A 15,071-nucleotide genomic window follows, 5' to 3' on the forward strand; every position below is an offset into this window, starting at 1 on the left:
AAGAAATTCAATGCAACTACATGTATGGTACTTTTAAAAATCATTCAGTCTGTAGACTATCGAATAGGGCTAATTCATTGCACCCTAACATCTTATTCTGTTGTTCTATATTGATATAGGTATTTTTTTTTGGTCTGTGATTACATTAACAAGATTTTTTCTCCCTTTCATGCCACCATCATTGGCCGGGGGCGGGGGTGGGGGGTGTAGAGAGACCCAGCCATGTAACAATGTACTTAGTCAAGGAAAACAAATTCCCATTATTAGCCGTGTCCAAAAAGTGTCTTAATCTGCTCCCCAAATCTCACACTTCTCTGTCAGAAGGTAGATAACATACTTTGTCCTCTGTCCTCTGGAAGCACGGTTGATCATTGTGTTGATTAGAGTTCTTAAGGCTTTCCAAATTGCTTTTTATGGTGTTGTCCTTGTACAGATCCTTCTTACTCTGGTAACTTCATTCTACATCAGTCCATACTAGTCTTCCCAGGTTTTACTGAAACTGTCCAATAAGGTTAGCTTTATAAGACTGATTTTTTCACTCCTATTACTAAAGTTGTTTATCCTAATAGTACCTTCAGGGTTGGTTGTTGGTTTTGTTTTTTGTTTGGGGGGTATTTTTTTTAAATATTCATAACTTGGAATTAAACCTAGGTAGGATAGTTTGATTAAAACATATCTCTTTGACAACTTTTTCTAAGAATTCTTCTAGGCATTCCCAAATAGCCAGCCCACCTTTTCTTTCCCCAAAGTGGCAAGTCCTTGTTTATATTCGGCTACTAAGCAAGGGTTCACTACCTGTGGACAGTTTCAGTTTAGGCTTCCCAGTTTAGTTAGAAGTGGCTCCACCCCAGAGGAAGATTAGGGTGAGGCTGGGCAGGCCAAGTGAATTAAAAAAACGCCTGCCTTGGGGTTCTACAACCTCTGCTACATTCACCAGTGCTTTATACACTTCAAAGGACTTTCCTGTGCCTTATCTTACTTGCATGACTTGCCTTTGCAAGTTTTGAGTCAGATATTACAAACCAAATTTCGAGTAAATTTTTACTGGGTTGCTCTTTGGCACCCAGAATCCTGGTTTGGGTTTGTCAGTTTATGTGGAAACAGATAATTTAGCTAGGTATGCCTAGCTGTATAAAGTCAATATTTACAAACCTAAATTTTCAAATCAGATACATTTGGGGATGGCCGTTTACTTTTTAAAAGGATTTGTTCTAGGATTTCTCAAATACATAGTCAACTTCCTATATATATTAAAATTGAAATTATTTTTAAAATAATGCAAATAGCTATATGATACTATGTACATTCACAGTGTAGTGGAAAGCTTTGTGACCTTAGGGTCACAAATTACCTTAGGTGACCTTGAAGCTTCAGTTTGCTTTTCGATAAAATGAAGGGATTGGACTAATAAACTATAAAATCTTTTTTTTTTTTAAATTCTGGGCTTGTGTTGATTTTCTTTTATAAATATTCAGGAGAATAACAGCAGACAGAACTCTTCCTGAGAACACCAAACTTGAAATGGAAGATATTAGAAGGCATTATCTAAATGTTTCACATATGGGCAAGGCAGTATAAAACTAACTCTGTTCACTTGAAAAAATAGGAAAATCTGGTGGTTTGCAGGAAAAAATTTCTGGTGAAAAAGCTGAAACTTACAGACTATATGGAATGTATTTTAGGAAATATATTTTAGGAATATAGTTTAAGAAATACCTTCCTAAAATATCAAACATAAAATGTACAATAAATTTATGAAGAACTCATTTATCCTCACTTTTATATACTGGAGTCAGGAAGACCTGAGTTCAAATTTGGACTCACACACCACTTGTGTGATCCTGGGCAAATAACTTAACCTCTTTTATGTTTCAGTAAAATGTAAAGTGGGGATAATTATGGCACCTACCTCCCAAAGTTGTTATGAAGATCAAATGAAATAATATTTATAAAGAGCCTAGCATATAATAGGTACTTAATAAATGCTTTTTCCCCCTCATTCCTTCCTTCTTAGGCAATATCCTTTCCATCTCTGGATTCATGATCTTATAATTTGTATAATAGGCATACCTACACACTGACAATAGGCATCCCTACACACTAGAATTAATGCTTTCCTCCAGTTCCATTCTTGCTTCATCTTATCAAACGTGCCTAAAGAAATAAAAAGCTTATGATAGCATGAGATACTTCTTCCACAAAGAAAAGGAATGCCCAAGATCTTGTTACCAGGACAACAGTGTTTTCTTGTTATATACATTTTTAAAGGACCTTTTCCTATCACAGGAACATAAATTTAAACTCATTTGACTTAAAGCAATTATAGACCTGAATAGGTATCACAAGAGCTGAGAATGAAAAATAGAATGAGGGTGAGGGGAAGGAAATGTCCTTAGATCATTTCTTTAACTGTCTTTTATAGATTTTGTTTTTCACATTTGATGTTTTTCTGTGGTTTGAGCCAGTTTTAGGCTTCATAGAACCATGAAACATTGGTCTGTAAATCTGTTCACACTTCCAAAGTAAGGTTGACAGAGCTGTCAAAAATAAAAAGAGCAAAAAAAAAAAAAAAAAGCCACCTCAAATGACTGGATTTACATAGACACAAACAGAGCCTGGCTTTAATTCCCAAACAACACCAGCTGTCTACGTGTCACCTAGTAAACATTTTCTCTCAGGTGGTTAAGCTTTATTTTTTTGGTTCAACGATTGATTTGATTATCAGCATCTTGAAAAACACAGTAATTAGAATCAGAGACTCCTTTTCCATTGTTGCTTCCAACTTATCAAAATAAAGATCTTTCATCTTCTCTGTCACTGTGTGGTCTTGCCAGCCAGTCTGATGCATGCTAATTATCTGTATGGGTAATAATAATAATTCACCATGATGGTTATAATGATTGGAAAAAGAATGATAGCTCCATACAGGAGTGGCCCTTGGCCAACCATCAAGAATAAAGTGGGGCTCATTAGAGCAAGATTCACATGGGTTAAGGAAGCCATTTGCCAGGTGGGGGTCAGTCAGTACTTATTACCCTGTTGGCATCTATAAAATAGTACTTGCCTTCTTTCCTTAGACACTGTCAAATATTCATTCTCTCCTAGCTTTGGTACTGCACAAAAATAGAATCATGCAACACTATCATTAGGTAGTTAAGGATGCAAAGTATTTCTCAGTCTCTTTTATTCTCTGGACACCCAGAATAGCCAACAAGCTCATGCTTGCCATGAGCCTTTACAATATAACTTTTAGAAAGTCACCAAGGTACAGCAAAAGCCCTAATTCTAGCCCTGGAATGGACTAGAGGCTGGTACCCAGTACTGGGGTGTGAAAGAGTTCCTCTCCTTGACTACTTCTTCTCAGGAAAAATTGTTTCATCTCAGAGCAGAAAAGGAAAGAGGGATAGGACTGGTCATAAAAATAAGATTCCAAAGTAGAAAAGAGAAGGCCCTTTTAATAGACAGCATCTACTTGCTATTCTTAAAATCTTTTTATTGATGTCATTTATTTTTACATCAAATACATTCACTAATGTCTCCCTCTCTGCTCCCCATCCCAGACAGGCGTCCTTTATGACAAAGATTTAAAAAAAAAAGAGAGAGAGGGATAAAACTAGTTCAACAAAACTAACTAACACATCAGAAGTCTGATATTATATACAGTGTTCCACACCCATAGTCCCCCATCTCTGCAAAGCAGGTGGGGGGAGATACACTTTCATATCCTACCTTTAGGACTTACTGCTCTTAAACGAGAAGCAAATTAATGAATGGTAGCAAGACACTTCACTCACTTAAAAAAAAAAGTCCTTATCTGTTTCTCAAGTCATTGCAGTATTATCATTTCCCCCATTCCACAGAAACGGGAAGTAGAGTTCCAAAAGGTAAGTTACTTACACAATGCTTATCTAGGAAGTGAGAACAGGCATTAGAACTTTTGCCCCTTTTCTGCCTAGCCAGCTCATTTAGTCTACTGTGCTACACTGAGTGGCTACTGAAAAAGAGCTTGGCATAGCAATTGCTTTGATTCAGTTCCACAAACAGCAGGGCCCACCAGCATTATTTTAGGCCCTGGAGTATACAAAGAAGAAGAAAACAGATTTCCTGCTTTCCAAATCCATATAATTTAGTAATAACTTGGTATCTAATTTTGGGTTACAAAGGATACTTCTTAAAATTAACTTTATTGATTATCTTTCATTTTTACATACCCTTCATTTCCCAATATCTCTTCTGTAGAGTCATCCTTGATAATAAAAAAAGAAAAAAAAAATCAGTTGAGTAAAATTAACCAACACATCGATTAATTCAAACAATTCTACCTCCATAGTTCTACACACCCTATTCCTTCAGTTTTAATTTTTCTTGGCTCTTATTACCTTTAAATTGTTGTCATCATTGTATATATTGTTTTCCTGGTTCTGCTTATTTCACTCTGTGTCAGTTCATAGAAGTCTTCCAACACTTCACTGTGTTTTCATGATCATCATTTCTTACAATTTAGTGATATTCCATCACACCTACATACCAGAATTTGTTTAACCATTCCACAATAAATGGGCAACTACTTTGTTTTTAGCTCTTTCCTACAACAAAAAGTGCTGCTATAAATATTTTGGTGCATATTGGACTTTCTATCTTTGGACTCCTTGGGAAATCCCACCTTCTATAGGAAGCCTTTATACCATATATATAAAACTATAACTTATACCTTTCCCCCTTAATTCTAGTGCCTTCTCTTTATTAATTATTTTTAATTTATCCTGTATAGAGCTTCTATGTACATAATTGTTTACATGTTGTCTCTCCCATTTGACTTTTTAACATAATTCCCAATTGATTTCTAGAACAGTTCAAAGTCCTACCAACAAAGTTGGTGTGCCTATCTTCCCACAGCCCTGCCAACATTTACCATTGTTGTCTTTTGCCATCTTTGCTACTTGGACTGTTTTATATTAATGATTTGATCAAATGCATTAACATATATAAAATACTTTGCAAAGCATAAAGCACTATATAGGTGCTAGCTATAATTATTATTATTTTCAACATTTCTACATGATGAATGACTTACATTTATTCTTTTGAAAGATGTCCATATCCTTTGACCATTTCTTAATGTTTTTCATGTTTGCTACATGCAAACAGTTCTATAAAATGGTGTAATCAACTGTGGTTTTGCCAAATTAAAATACCTCTCCTTTCCCTCAACACTCCCCAATTTTTAAAAAATGAAAAAAAAAATAAAAGGGTAAAGAGGTCATACAAAAAAATAAATAAAACAAACACCAGTTATAGTACATTACATATAGTGTTTAATAAGTGTTAACAACTGAAATTCAGGACTTCGGTCTACTTAAGCAATACCTTTTATGTTGAAAACATTGTGGAAAAGAATGAGAAAAAGATCCTTAGCTTTTTGTTCAGTGGCAGCTAGAATTTCTCAAATGATGGGCTTGAAGTAGGAAAAGCATTTGAAGGTTTCAGAAAAGGCAATTCCTTCTTTCTCATTTACCAAGATGAAAAAGACCATTACACCATTTCATAGAATTGTTTGCATGTAGCAAACATGAAAAACATTAAGAAGCAGTGAAAGGATGTAAACTGTCATCTTTCAAAAGAATAAATGTAAGCTATCAATTATATTAAAATCCTGCAAATGATAACTTGACCTCTAAACATGAACCATGGATAGATGTCCTTTTGCTAATCAGTCCATTGCACAGGGTTGGAACACATATAAAATTTGACAGAGTTATTCATGCCCTTTTGATCACTGCCTTAGGTTATTGGAAGGCTTTCTCTTCCTAGCTACCCAGAGATCTTTAGGAAGCTTCATCTAGTGCCAAAGACACTGTGTCATTTAAGGGGCATGAACTAAAATAGTAGATGACATCAATGCTGCCCAGTGAGTCTGTCCCCTTCATGGATTTAGAGTGAGCTCTATGTCACTTAGGCCTTTAGTAGCCCCAGAGTTACCTATTGAGAAAGGAGCAAAGCTAACAGGAAGTTGAGTATTTCTTGCACATTAAAAAGACTTTGGAATTCTCATCCTTTTATAGCCAGCAGAGGCTGAACGTTAAACAAATAATAATTAATGCAAAGCATATTTTATCTAAGACCTTTGCAGGATTTGAGTTAAATTATGAAAACTTATACTATTTTATTCACTAGAAGAAAATGTGAAAATAATCTATTTTGGTAAGTTACCAACTTCACTCACGCGCGTGCACACACTGATACAATTGGGGGAAATGTTTAACTTATTAAACAAACCTTTTTTTAAAAAAGACCTCTGATTTGCCCTATGAAATATGCATAACATTTCATGGCATTAACATGCCTAGCAAGTATCGACTTGTTGAGCATCTTGGCTATTTTGGAACAATAGAATTTGCCAAAGCAGTTATAATTAGCCAAAACTAGGGCAAGTGGTGTTGGGTTTTTTTATTTTTGTTTTTGCCACAGAGGGTTTCTGAGTGAGATATGAAAGAGAAGAAAGATGTTCATTAAACTGGCTGTAACAGTCCCTGAATGCAATATGGAAAAGAACAGACTAACAGGATTCTACTGGAGATGGGAGGGAAGAGAAAAGGATACCAGGAATTTATGCTATTCTAGGGGTATATTGACCATAAGACTGAGAAGCTGGAATATGGCGTCAAGGAGAAAGCCTCTTTGGATAGCTTAGGAAGGATGATGCTGTATCTGGACAATAAACAATGAAATCAAGAATTGGTAGTAGTCTGGTTACCTGGGAAATAGTAGATTACTCCAACTAGAGATTTCTAAGTAAAAACTTAATGACCACTTATTGGGATGGTGTAGCCAAGATCCTTATTTAAGTACAAGTTGGACTAGATGTCCTCTGAGTGCCATTCTGAAGCTAAGATTCCAAGATTTCAGGATGCCCTCTCCAATAGAATATAAATCCCTTGAAGGTAGGGACTGTTTCAATCTTGAATTTGCTCAGTATGTGTAGGTAGCCTTTTACAAATGCCTAATGAATTGAATTGATATTAATTCTGTGATTTGATCCATGAGGACTTAAATTCCTGTTTCACTTTGTACTATGGAGTAGAGTGGCAAGGTTTTGTATTACTACCATGGGAGGCAAATGAACCCCACTGTATGATGGCTAAATAGTCATGTGGTGGGGTGGAAGAGGGCAGGGGGATGAGACAAGCACACCTCCTACTGATGGATGTCATGTCACAAACACACCATGCACCATCACCAGTTTCATCAGTACAAATTTCTCGTATTTAGAGGAAGAACATCTTCCTGTGGTTAAGAAAAGGGAATTTAACGTAGCAATAGCAACAGTAGCAACAATAACAACAACAATAGCAAGAATCATAAAAACAAATTATATTCGTATGTGACGATAGATTTAGAACTATAAAGAACCTTAGAGATCATCTAGTCAGCCAGTCCCCTCATTTAAAATAAAAATCAGTATTGATGCTTTTATTTTTACATCCACCTTCATTTTCAGATAAAACTAAGCCTAGCCCCACCCTACCCAGCAAGCCTTCTTTTGTGGTAAAGAAAAACAACCAAGTAAAGCCAGCAGGTCCTATCTGACAGTTATGTAAGATGCTTCACCATAGTCTCCCTAACCTCTCCAAGGAAAGGACAGAAGTATATATCCTCATCTCTTCTCAGGGCCAAGACTGGTCATTACAATTACATAGCCTTTGGTTTTATTTTAGTGAGCTTTTTTACATTGTAGCACTCTGAGTATATATAGGCAACTAGGTGGCCCAGCTAGGTGGTGCCATAGTACACAGAGTACTGGGCTTGGAGTCAAGAAAACCTGAGTTGAAATCTAGCCTCAAACACTTCCTAGCTGTGTGGCCCTGGGCAAGTCATTTAACCTCTGTTTGCCTCAGTTTCTTCAACTATAAAATGGGAATAATAGTAACATCAACATGGCAGGGTTATTTTGAGGATCAAATAAGATCATATTCGTAAAAACCTCTGAGCATGGTGCCTGGGACAAAGTAGATACTATGTAAATGCTTGTTCCATTTCCCTTCCTTTCCTTTTCCTGTTTCTGCTTACTTCATTCTGCATCAGTTTTTTGCTAAACTTTTCCCTTTTCCTTTCTCACAGGAAAATGATATACCATTACATTCATATGCCACATTTTTTTTCAACCAGTCCCTAATCAAAGCATGGCTATTTTGTTTCCATTTTAAAAAGAAAAAGTTATCAAAAAAAGATCTGACTTGTAAAGAAACATGCCAGAAAACTATACAATTACAGCCTAAAACAAAAAGAGAAAAAAATGCCATTTTTCTTTAATGGGTCCCCAAAAGTAAAGTATCCAATGTGATAAGAGTCCCAGATAGACAATTTGCTCTGCAAAATTTGCAGTCCTCTTCAAAAACAAAGGGTTTGATATTTATCCCAGACAAAGCCCCCAGATGTAGCACTCTATGCTTAAGTCTTTCGGTTTTCTACTTAAACTGGCAGGTTGACATCCTGGAAAGTAGATGGCTCATGATATCCTTGAGGTTCTAGGATAACTGAGGGAATGGGGTGACTTAATACATGAGCTTCTATCTGGTGTGATTTCCACCCCTACCCTACCCACAAGCACCTATATCAATCAACCAGTTAACATCAATTAGATTTTACAAAAGGATTTTTACTGACAAAGAATAACAAGGATCAAAGTATAACAGCATACACCGCTCAACTGAACAGGGGCCACAGACACCCACTGTCATACCCACTCAGTACCTGCAGAGAGTGGACTCAAATTTGATGTGGTTGCTATGAGAAGTCCCCACCAACTTGACCTGTGGGAATAGCATAGCTGATTGCCAATTCATCCTTTTGCCCATAGGACATGGTGTCTTGGCTGGCAGGGTGATTTACTGCTATGCCAGGTCAAGCAGATTATACCTGAAGGCTTGCCCTGCACCATATTTGCTGCTACTGGCTCTGGTACCTGAGGTGAACTTTGAGTCTTCTGACCTTTTAAAACTCACTGTCATTATTACCTAGTCCATTCTGTCCTGGATACTCATTCACCCAAGATCAAGAATAAACAGAGTCAAAAGAAACTGAGGTGCCATGCATTCGTGGCCACAGGGCAACCAGCTACAAAGATGAGATAATCTCAGAGGCTGCTGTTCCTCTTACTTCTCCCCTCAGTCCTGAGAGCCTTGGCATTTTTTCCTCCTCATTCAAAAGTCACCCCAGAGTTCTTCCATTCTTATCTTTCATACTAACATCCAGTTCTGGCTCAGCACCCAGTTAAAAGGTTTTTTGTCACCACATGGGAAATAGTCAGAAGGTACCACAAATGTTCTGAACTGAGGAGCATCCATCATGCATCTTCAGAAGCCATCTTACTAAGCTTGCAAGTGGATTAGCAGCAGGCAGAAAATATTGTACACTCCTCGGTGGTCAGTCCCCCTCTGCCCCCCATTACACAAAGAAATAGGAAAAACACTCCCTACTCTCAAGCAGCTTACCTTCTAATGGAGATAGTAACATGTACGAATATGGGTATATATAAGATACTACAGGGATATACTATTCTATAGGTAGATATATACAAAAGAGTTGTCAAGAAGTGAGGCTAAAATGTCATCTTACTACATGTTTCTTCTGTCTTTGTGTCTTCAAGTCCAAAGTTTTTAAAAGACAGTTATGCCATGGAGGTGAAATAACCATAAGGGATCCCTAACCCTTAGGGCAGCTGGGTGGTGCAGTGGATGGAGGGCTGGGCCTAGAGTCAGGAAGACTCATCTTCAAATCAGGCCTCTGATATTTATTAGTTGTGTGACCCTGGACAAGTCACTTAGCCCTGTTTGCTTCAGTTTCATCTGTAAATGAGCTAGAGAATGAAATGGCAAACCATTCCAGTATCTTTGCCAAGAAAACCACAAATGTCATGAAGAATTGGACACAACTAAAAAATATTAAATAACAACAAACCCTGACACATACACACCCCAAAACACTTGCACGTGTGCACAGACACACAGACACACAGATACACACACACACACACACACACACACACACACACACGAGTATAGTAACTGTGGGAGCCAGGTGCCACAGTGGATAAGAGAGCTTGACTTGGAGTTAGGAAAACTTGAGTTCAAATCTGGTCTCAGATACTTATGAGGTTTATGACTCTGGCCAAGTAATTTAACCTCTCTCAGCCTTAGTTTCCTCATCTATAAAATGGAGATGATTGTAATAGCACCTGCTTTCCAAGATTGTGATGAGGATAAAAAGAGATATTTGTAAAGTGCTTTGCAAACTTTAATGAGCTATTTAAATGCTAGTCATTATTAATAGTAACACTTACTTCATGCCTCTACAATGTACCATCAATAAAAACGAGTACTGGCTTTTAGTTAAGAGGTCCTGAATTCAAATTCTGCCCCAACCACTTCCTTCCTATATGACTCTGGGCAATTTACTCAACCTCTCTGGGAGGTGTTGTATTACATGACTTCTAAAGAACTCTCCAGGATTAAAGCTATGATGCTATGATTTAGTGGTCCAGGGTCCAATCTCAGGAATAGCAAGAAAACAACCAGTAAGAGCAATACTTGACACATAAATTCCAGGTTTAATCTACAAATTTGGCAGTTGAAAATCACCTTGTTAACGCTAAGTTGACTATATCAAAAGATCTTTGGAAGAGAACATATATGAAATTCCCTCAGAAAATTTTTTCTCTGGTTGTTTCTCTTTCATACCAGATCTAATTATTGACAGAACTATGATCAAATCAAAAACATAACAAGGGACAAAAAGGAATTCTCCTAACTGAAAGTGCCCCAAACTATTTTCAGACTATTATTTGGGGGACAGGAGGAGGAAACCTGAGAAAAAGAACTGTTCTTTTCCAATTTCTAGTCTATGAGGTTTTGGTTTTGCCATCCTGACTACTAAATGCTCCATGCTTTACCCAGCTGCCCTGCCCCTCCCCCCAGTGGAATTAATTCCCTGCTCTTCCAATTCCTGACACTTGTCACAACCTGGAAAAGTTGGCTTAATCAAAGACACAAGCTGACTAGAATGGGACTGCTGAGACTAATCACTTCAAATGCTGTACTGGGAATAGCTAGCCCCTCTGGGTCATGCATTAGCTGGCCCAGCTGCTGTCTAACGTCAGCCATGTTGGTAGGATAGGCCAGGACTGAAAATAACCCCATTGCTTGATGCAGGGAAAACATCATTTCCTAGCTCATTTCTACTTGTTTTTAACTCTTTCCTCCAACCAGGTTTCTAATAGCAAGATGCATTCTGATGGTTTTCTTTTTGTATGATATCATTATTTTGTTCTTAACCAAGAATATTGGAGATGAAAAAATATTGTGAATGTTTTCTTGTATATGAGGTTTCCCAAAAGCAGGAGTATGCTGGTAAATTAACAATTAATTAACAATTAGAAAAAATTAAAAAATAAATTAAAGTAAATTAAATTAAAAATAAAATTTTAAAATTTTAAAATTTTAAAAAAAAAACAATTAGCTGGGGGTGGGAGCGAGGGATGTATTCCACACACTTTTTTTTTGAGGCAGTTGGGGTTAAGTGACTTGCCCAGGCTCACATAGCTAGTGTCTGAGGCTGGATTTGAACTCAAATCTCCCTGACTCTAGAGCCCGTGCTCTGTGCCACTTAATTGCCCCAATCACTTTAAAGTTTAATCTACATTACTAGCATTTTTCCATCACTTTCTTAAGTCTAAATAATCAACAAAATAACATACTTGATTTGTAGCATTTGCCAATTTCCAAGGTATAAATGCTTACACTGAAATTTTAACAGTTGGCTCTCAGGAGCCGGCATGACCTGGCTCCAGCACACCCCTGCCAAAAGTCTTGGTGCAATTTTAAGCATCAAAAATGTCAGAAATATAAATGCTATGAATATCATTTGAAAGTCTAATTGTTTAAATTTCTTTGGTACTTATTTAGTTTTGTAAATTTTTGAATAATTTTTAAAAATTTTATTTTTAACAAGACAAGGCACCCTGTCTTGCATTGAGGGTGGGCCAGTTTCTGGATGACACTTTCTCAGACCACTGATTGATAGAGAAGGGTACATTTGTAGCATTTATACTTCTGAAGTTAATAAACTTTACTGCACTAAGACTTTTGGGATACTCTGTGTCTGTCTGTCTGTCTCTCGGTATCTGTCTCTATCTCTCTCCCTCTCTCCTTCTCTCCCTTTCTCCCTCTTTCCCTCTCTTCCTTTCCCTCTCTCACCATTTCCTCTGTTTACTTTTGACTGACACATCACAGTTACCTGTCTGCCCATCACCACAGAATTCTGTGAAAAAGAAAATCTGAGAAAAGCTAAGCTGTGTGATTTAAAGATAACACTACCTGAAAATGTAAATGATCAAGTACACAAAAATGTACCTGAGCATGGCATCTTTTTGAGATATTAAGTACAAAGCTACTATGCCCTATCTGGTATTTTCCATTATCCACTCATGAAAATTTTAAATGATAAAAATCCTACCCCTTTTCATGTGATAATAAAATTCCATTAGTGTGCATGTGAGTTCATATGCATATGCATATATATGTAAATAAATAACATACATATAGATATATATTAAATTTTACTGCTGCTGGTGGTAGGGGTTGATTCTAATTTGTGATTTCATCTGTGTAAGGAATTCCTGGTTTGGAAATATCCTCCACCTGTGCAGATCAGCAATTTTCGTCTATAGCATATAGTTGTCTGGGACACTGGTTTTAGAGACAGGATTTAAATCCATGTCTTCCTGACTCCAAAGCTGTCCCTCTATCCACTATACCATGTTACTTATCATTTATTTTATTATCTTTATTTTATATGTATTTTGTATACATTTACATGTGCATATATGTTGTCTTCTCTGGTAGAATGTCAACCCCTTGAGGGCAGGGATTGGTTTGGGTTTTTTTTTGTCCTTTGTATCCCTGGCACCTAGAACAGTGCCTAGCACATAGTAGATGTTTAACAAATGTTTGTTTGTATATATACTCTATGTATATTGGGCAACATGGAGTAATGGATAAAGAGTCGTCCTTGGTATCAGAAAATCCTGACTTCAAGTTCAACTTTTGACTAGTCGTATGACCTTGGGCAAGTTACTTAACCTTTCAGTGTTCCCATACAACTCTATAAGGCTACAAATTGTGTGAAGAGTTGCTGAGCTGCATTGGTTGAAGTTTCTCACCAGGAGCTCCCTATACCAATGAAATCACAGATCCAATAACAAATATTTGTCTTATCTATATAAATGTATATACAGAGATACATATATTGTGTGTGTGGAATATATGTGTATGTGTGTGTATATATGTTATATATATTTTATATATGACAAAAATGACAAATTTCTGTGTTAAAATACTGTACTAAGGGAGGGTTAGTAGCAACATCCTTCTACCCGAAAGGATAGTGTATCTCTAACATCTTTCAGGTATCTTACTATAAAACAAATCTGGTGAAGCTTCCTTGACACAAATCGGGAAAATTTTTATGTCCATAATACTTCAGAACATCAAAGAACATCACCAATGTCCAAGCCTTCTATGTCTTAGTAGATAGTCTTCAAGCGTGGTAGTAACCAACAAATTCATTAGCATTTCCAAAGTTAACTAATCTGGTCCTTAGGCAGCCAATGTATACAGCTCATCACTGAGTCCAAATTCATAGCCTTTGAGAACTCAGGCTCACTTCTGCATCATAATAAGGTATCAAAGCAGCGCTCTATCCCTATATCATGTACAGGCTAGTTTTGAAAACTGTCTTGGGAGATAGAAAGCACTTCCAGTGATGGAAGTGCTCAAGTAGGGACTGGATACTCATCTATCAGGGACTTTATAGAGGAAGTTCCTATTTAGAAATTTAGTGAGGGTATAGTTGAAGAACTAGAGCCAGAAGATGAAAGTTTGAATCTTTACTCTGTTATTCATTACCTGTGTAACCTTGGACAAATTACTCCATTCTCTAGGCCTCAATTTTCCTCATGTGTAAACTGGGGGACTTAGACCTACTGATCACTAAGTTTTCATCTATGTCTAAACCCATGAGCCTATGACTAAATGACCTCTAAGGTCCTTCCAACTCTGAGATTCTTCCACAAATCTAAATTAAGCAATATGTCCATTAATTGAGTCGATGACTATCCATACACTCAATTCTGGGCACCAGCCTCTAAATCATTTTGCCTTTTATAATTGAAGTTCCCTTATTCCTCTCTTCCCCCTCCCCCCAGTTCTCCAATCCTTCTGTTTCGGTCACATCTCAGTTTAAAAGTAGACTGCTATTTTTAGAAGAAGACCTAAGAGTCCCCCTTCTGTCTCCCATACTGTTTTATTCTTAGATCATGAAAGATGATGAGATGGTTTGGAAAGCCTAGTGAAGACAGGACAATGAATCAGGGTAGTAATCAGAAACCTAACAGGTGGATCAGCAAATTAAGAGGGACCAAGATGATATTGTAAATGACTTTGACACTTCAGAGATCTGTGATTTTGTTTTAGTTAAGAGATCTGTACTTTCCTCCCTTCTGACAATCTCTCCGTGGATGTAGATCACAGTATTTCCACACCTTAGACATAGAAAGGAATATTCCTTAGTAGAAAGTCTCCATTCATCCAACAAACATGTATTAAGCCCTGGGGATATGACGATATAAAGATATAGTCCCTGTCCTCAAGGACCTTACTTTCTATCAGTGCCTTCATGAGTTACTTGAGCCTCCAAAATGTGTTACATAGTGTCCAGCCCTCTGATGATGAGCCTATTGGAACTTGGGTAGGCTAGTCCTCCAAGAACAGCCCATTCTGCATAATTTGAGGGGAAGAATAGAGAAAATACTGGAGATCTCATTGATCAGAAATATCCATTTCAGATATCTTTCTCTTTATGTCTAGTTTATAAGCCAAGAGAAAATGGTCTATTTGATTCTAGTAGCATCCATTGACTAAATCTATGATACCTTTGAAAATGTTAACCACTTGGACCTATTTGAAATTATTTATTAAGGCTTGGTTGCTTATTAGGCTAGACAACTAGGTGATTGA

At 37.0% G+C, this 15,071-nt stretch overlaps 1 protein-coding gene across 3 annotated transcripts in view; it reads left to right on the top strand.

The window, feature by feature from the left end:
- Positions 1–15,071, top strand: part of RIPOR2 (RHO family interacting cell polarization regulator 2) — a 126,142-nt gene that overhangs the window by 2,478 nt on the left and 108,593 nt on the right. The gene's annotated exons all lie outside the window — the stretch shown is intronic.

The sequence above is a fragment of the Vombatus ursinus genome, unplaced genomic scaffold (genome assembly GCF_900497805.2).
Source record: "Vombatus ursinus unplaced genomic scaffold, bare-nosed wombat genome assembly UNPS02009573.1, whole genome shotgun sequence".
NCBI classification, from domain to species: Eukaryota; Metazoa; Chordata; class Mammalia; order Diprotodontia; family Vombatidae; genus Vombatus; species Vombatus ursinus.